Source organism: Heptranchias perlo, chromosome 3, assembly GCF_035084215.1.
Source record: "Heptranchias perlo isolate sHepPer1 chromosome 3, sHepPer1.hap1, whole genome shotgun sequence".
NCBI classification, from domain to species: Eukaryota; Metazoa; Chordata; class Chondrichthyes; order Hexanchiformes; family Hexanchidae; genus Heptranchias; species Heptranchias perlo.
Window position 1 is genome coordinate 31,653,893 of NC_090327.1, and position 6,832 is coordinate 31,660,724.

Consider the following 6,832-nt stretch of genomic DNA (forward strand, 5'->3'; position numbering starts at 1 on the left):
AGTGTGCCCAATGGGTGGCAGCAGGTGTTCGCCGTCATGATGGCCTCCACGGAACGCAACTACTGCACAAGCCGCGGAAGAATGGACGAGAGGTGGCAGGAGTGGTGAGAATAGACTATTTAATATGTGGAATGTGACATCATTTAAGAAACAAAGTACAAAATAATAAACACCCTGGTGTATTCCCTTTGTGATTATAAGGCCTTTGGAATTCTTCTCCGGGAACCCCTACGTGGTGCTACCCCTGTGGCTCCAGCAGAGGTAGTGGCAGGTTGCTCGTCTTCTTGCCTTGACCGGGTAGATGCTTTTGGCGGACGGCCCCTGGGTTTCGGTGCCCGTGAGGGCACCTCCACAGACTGCTCCTCCTGCACCGGGGCAGGGGCAGACTCGGCCACCTGGAGAGGAGGCACCATTGCGGGTGCTGGTTGAGAGGTGGGCGACGGGTGGGACGTGGGGACGCCTTGAGAGGCGTCCCCGCTTCCATGTCCCCGGTCACCATCATCCCTCTCTTGGCCTCGGCCCACATCACCCCTTCCACCCTGCTGGACGGCAGTTTGGATGGCATGTGTGAGGCCTTGCAAGGCCACCCCTAGTGTATCCCTCAGCCTGTTGGTGGCGTCGGAATGTTGCTCACCCTGAATCCGTACAGACGTTGTGAGGGCCTGCAAGGACTCGAAGTGGAGCTGTGCGTGACGCTCGAGGGAGGCCAGCCTGTCCTCCACCGCAGACAGTCCCGCACCTACCTGCGACACTGTGTCGTCGGTACCCTCCTGTGCCTGCGCCACCAATGCCCACATGCAGGAGGTGGACTCCTCCATCGCCTGCGCTATTGTGGACAATGCGCGCGGCACCTCTGCCAGCACCTCAGCAATTAGCTGGTGGCCCTCGACGACTCTCCTTTTCTCTGGTGGCCCCCTGGGTTCAGCATCTGGGTCCGGCTGAGCAGAGCCTGGAGATGAGTGCTCCCTCCGTCGCGGACCCTCCGCGGCTGCCCCTGCCACCAGGGTCTGCTCATGCTCACTCGTGCGCAGTGACTCACCAAGTGCTACCCCAACTAGTTGGCGAGGGGGACCCACCGAGGTGCGTGTCTCTGCGCTGGTGGATGGTTGGCTCTGATGTGACGATGCACCCTCAGAGACCGCCATGTCCTCTGAGGAATCGCCCTCCATGCTCGCTTGATCCAAAGACGCACCTGCAAGAGAACAGAGGGCACTTTGAGGCATGTGGACCAACTTGACAGTGCGCCTGATGGCAGGTGATGATACGGTCACTCGCGATCATGGGTGTTGAGTGTCAGCTTTCCCTTACCGCCCATTTCGGCAGCGACACACTCGCCATCGGCCACCGACAGGCAATGTCGCGTGCGGGCGAGGTCGAGCGCCTCCACCTCTGCGTCGGTGAGCTCCACCACTTGCGGCGGCCCACCTCCGGTGCGTGCCCTTTCGCGGTTGTTCTTGCTCCTCTTCTCCTGTGAAGGCAAAACACAGATGTGTGAGTGGGTGCGTCTTGCATCGTGAGACGCATCGAGCATCGGTGTGGTTGGGTTGAGCGTGGCGCGGAACGGATGGGAGGAAGTGTGGGCCACGTGCCCATCCCATTGCATGGGGATTGGGGTGTGTGGTAGTGTTCGGGTGGGGTCAGGGACGGTGGGTACTTGCGTGCACGGCGAGGATGGTGAATGAGTGGCTGTGAGGATTGCTGATGGAGCGCAGTGGTGGCTGTGCAGGAGGGGGTTGTGATCTGCTTGGCGTGATGGTGGGGACGGGATGTGGGAGGGTGCGTTGGTGTACTCACCTTGCCAGACCTAGTCAGGTCATTGAAGCGCTTGCGGCACTGCTCCCAAGTCCTTGGGGTGTTGCCCCTGCTGCTCACCTCCGCCGCCACCTCTGCCCATGCCTTCCTGGTTGCGGCGGCAGGGAACTTGCGCCCATCCTCAGGGAAGAGTGTTTCCCTCCTCCTCCTCACGCCCTCCAGCATCAGCTGCAGTGCCAGATCTGAAAAACGGGGCGCAGCCTTTCCCCTTGGTTGAGCCATTCTCCCAGACCTCTTGCTTGCAGCAGGAGGGGCTTTGGGAGACTGCCCCTTTAACTGGAGCTCCTACATCGCGTCGACGGTACTGCGCATGCGCAGCCGGCCGGCACGCAGCTGGGGAGCGCAGAACCCGGAAGCAGGCCTTAATGGGTCCAATTATCCCGCGATCGCGTGGGGGACGCGAACAATTACCCGTCCGCGTTTTCGACGCTCCCGGAGGACCACCCGCTGGGAACCCGCAGGCCTGCTAAATTCGAGCCCATGGTGTCAAAGAGAGAGAGAGTCAGAGACAGAGGGAGAAACAAAGATAGAGATAGAGAAAGCTACAGAGAGAGAGGGACAATGTGGGAGAGACAGAGTCAAAGACAGAAGAATACAGAGGGACAGACAAAGAGCAAGAGACAGAGTAAGACAGAGACAGATAAAAAGGCAGACAGACCAAGATAGAGAGAGCCAGACACAGAGAGAGAAAGACAGAGATGGTCAGACAGAGAGTTTTCCAATATAAGTAAATTCTGATTGTAGTATTAACAGGATTATTTTCTATGTGTTATTCTACATGTTATTTTTCTTTACTTTATTCTTGCCAGTTTTCTCTCATCTCCTGAAAGCATTGACACATTGTGGGGGTCTGGTTCTACAGGCTCCAGTTGCCCTTCAGTACCTCATCCAAGTGGCCATTTTTCATGTGTGGACTTTTTACAGTGAATGTCAGCAGGTTATTTTGCCATTGAGTGGGGCAGGGCATTAAAGCTAAGCCCATTACTGACCACGCCGGCCATCCACATAGATAGTGATCAGAAGTAGGAATCCAGGCCAATTTTCTTTTCTCTGACCTACAAGTGTTGACCCCGATTGTGACACCCGACCACAAGCCCAGCTGACATCAAGTAACACAGGCCTTTAAAAAATAGTTGCTTCACAAGGTTTCTCCATAGAGCAGCCCTGTGCACATCCATTTGCTGCACCCGCAGACTGGAACAGAATCATTGGAGTGCTGTAGGAGGACGGAATCCTCGGTGCAGTGCGTTCTTGCCCCTCTCAGAACCATCACTGCCCATGTGTCCTATTGGTTTAATTGTGGGAATATTCTTTTAATCTTTTACCCAGTTTCTGCTGAGTATTTGAATATATAGATGTAAAATAAATGGGTTACCGCCTATGTTAAAATAGCAAAGGAATATCATTTTTAAAAATTCGTTCATGGGATGTGGGCGTTGCTGGCGAGGCCGGCATTTATTGCCCATCCCTAATTGCCCTTTAGAAGGTGGTGGTGAGCCGCCTTCTTGAACCTCTGCAGTCCGTGTGGTGAAGGTTCTCCCACAGTGCTGTTCCAGGATTTTGACCCAGCGACGATGAAGGAACGGCGATATATTTCCAAGTCGGGATGGTGTGTGACTTGGAGGGGAACGTGCAGGTGGTGTTGTTCCCATGTGCCTGCTGCTCTTGTCCTTCTAGGTGGTAGAGGTCGCGGGTTTGGGAGGTGCTGTCGAAGAAGACTTGGCGAGTTGCTTAAACATAGAAAAGCAGTTTTTGGGATTCTGAGGAGAGATTGCAGGAGGGTTAAATTGGAAGTTAAAACATAATAATACAACAGAGGAAAGATGGAAATATTTTCACTATTTTAAGAGAGGCATAAAGAAAGTATCCAAATGAGAAACAATATGGGAGGTCAAAAATAACTTACAGGCTAAAAGCAATTATTTCAAAAGATTAATGGATCTCCTGTGATATTGTTTATGGGTAGTCTGAGGTCAGAAGCATGGTTGTGACGTTTGGCTGCTAACCTGGCCTGTCCCTTTAAGGTATCTACTAATATTAGAAAAATCCAGCTAACTGTAACTACTTATAAACAGTTGAGGTTAATTGTAAATGTTGTAAATTTCAGGCTTTAGGTCAATTAGCATTGTTTTGCATCTGTAACGAAGTGTGACACTTTGGGGTCAATTTTATAAAGGTGGCGGGTTGGCAGTGGAGGGGGTGAAGGCTGACAGGCTGGCTGCCGTCAGGAGCTGCACTGCGGGAGGGGAGGGGGGCGAGAAAGAGAGAGAGTGAGACATCATCCGGCACTGGAATGGAAGACCGAGGGAGTGGGGAGAGTGGAAGGTCCGGGGGAGAATGGAAGATCGGGGGGAGGATGGAAGATCGGAGGTGGGGGGGGGAGAATGGAAGATTGGGGTGGAGAGGGGAAGATTGGGGTGGAGAGGGGAAGATCGGGGGAGAGGGGAAGATCGGGGGGAGAGGGGAAGATTGGGAGGAGAGGGGAAGATCGGGTGGAGAGGGGAAGATTGGGGTGGAGAGGGGAAGATCGGGGGTGAAGAAGGGGACATGGGGTGGGTGAGGGGAAGATCGGGAGGACATGGGGGTGAAGAGGGGGACATCGGGAGGATATCGGGGGATGGAGAGGGGGACATCGGGAGGACATCGGGGAGGAGGTGAAGAGTGGGAAATCAGAGAGGGAGACGTCGGACAGCGGAGCAGGGTGCAGAGGTAGGTTCATTTTGTCTTTTAACTTCCTTCTATAGTGCATTATGAAATTTATTTACTTTCTTTTTCCCTGATCTGGCCCTTCCGGCGTGAAAGAGAAGTGGTGGGCAAGCCGCCCAGGTAAGTTAAAAATCGCTACAATTACTTCATCTGCCACAGGTAAAGTGCCTTAACTACCTCAATGAGGTACATTTGGCTCTTTAACTGTCATCCCGCCGGCTTTAATTGCCAGCAGGACTTCCGTTTTTAGGTCGCCCGCGCACACACAGGTGGGTCCCTGGGAAACTCGGAAATCGACGGGTTGGAGCCGGCTTCCGAACCCGAATGGGATTTCCATGATTTTCGGAGCCCACCCGCCCCCAACGCACCTGCAATTGCCCCCTAAAATTGAGCCCTTTGAAATGATGGGCGCATGCTAAACGTGAGACTTTTATATAGAGTCAGTTCTCCCATGGCATTGCTCGTGCTGAGTCCAATGATATGCTGTTTAATAAGGATAGGAGTGTCATACCATGTAGTGTGTAATTTATTATTCTGTTGAGGTTGATCTGTGTCCTTTTAAGGCAACAAAATCTAATTGTCATTAAGCAAACACTAACTCAAGTCAATCCGAATTTAACTGTTGTTTGGCTAAGGGACTTTCCAGTTAAGAACCTGCTTGTTAGTTTGCAGGTAAGAATCAACCAGAATTTTAAAGTAGTTCTGTATCTGTAACAAAATGTGACACCTGGAGTGTGACATCTGCTCGTCCTTATGCATATCATTTTTAATGAAGTAATTATACAGAAGATGAATATAGATAGATATATACAAGGAAACATAAGGCAACAAGAAAAGCCAATAATCAGTACAATGAATCATGCAATAGTCAGTTGAGGATAGTGAAAATGTGGACTGAAAGGGGTGAGAAGCAACAGAAAGGCCATCGGCCAATAGTAGCATAGGGGAATTTTTTTGCATTTTTTTCTCTCGTTATTCCCCTCCTCCCTCTCCTGACAGTGCAGAGTTCTTGTCAGAGTATGGTTCCATAGCACCAGCTTCCTTTTAGTGTATCTCCCGGGTGGCTATTGACAATATGGACCTTGACTGCGAGTGTTGGCCGCCTAGTTGACTGCGAGCAAGAGAGAACATCACACCTGAGCCCAATCCTCTTCCAGCAGTGTTCACAGGATAGCAATCAGACCAGGAATCCTGACCCATTTTTTAACTCCCGTAATTCAGGGGCACCGAGATCAATTGTAGCTTCCTTACTTCTGTCCAGGCTGAGACCAGCTAACTCAACACAAACCAGAGGTCAAACCTGGGACTTTGTCTGTATGATTCAGCTACTCACGACTCTAAACAGCTGAGTGAATGTAAATATTTGTAGAGGTCAGTACATTACATACTTAAAAAACAAAGTACTAACTCATTAACTGCTAGCAGGTCCCAAGGAAACAAACACTAATATTACAATAATAACACCACTCATAAGTAAAAGAATAGTTTGATTACTGTAAGATTAACTATAAACTTTTAAAATCAGTGTTAACTCCTATATATGTACAGTATATATACATGTACACTGGGGCTCCAAAAATCTGCAAACGTACTGTTACATTTGGGGCACATACGGGACGCATGGAGACTTTTGGCAGTGGACATGGGGATGGGACATGGTAATGCCAGGTCTCCGCCCTGTTGGAAGTTGCCTTGGGATTTCCTGTAGGGGTGAGTGGTTGTTGTGTCCACCTCCTTGCAACCTGATACCGTAAATGGGGCAAGGACCAGTGGGGTGGTGTAACTTGCTAGAATTCCCTTAAGTCCCAATCCCCACGTACTGCAAGGAGCAGGAGTAAAGAAGCTGCAAGGCGATATTGATAAGATGGCGAAATGTGCAAAATGGTTGTCAGATTGAATTCAATGTCAGTAAGTGTGAGGTGACATGCTGGTTAAAAAAAAAATAAGACCAATAATTATACTTTGAGGGATTTGAGGGTTAAGGTTCACAAGACATTTAAAACAGCACCTCACGGGTGTAAGGCCATAAAACAAACGAATGGTTATTGGAAGTATAGAATATAAAAGTTTAGATATCATGGTGAACCTATATAAAAGCTTAATGAGACCACAGTTGATGTGCTATCTACAATTTTAGGGTCTATACTATAGTAAGGATGTTGAGGCCAATCGAGCGGGCACCTGCAGATTCACTAGGGTGAAGGAAGTGTGAGGAAATACAAATACGAAGAAAGACTTGAAAAATTGGGGCCATTGTCATTCGAGGAGATTATGGGGTGATTTGATAGAAGTGTTTAAAATTATGAAGGGATGG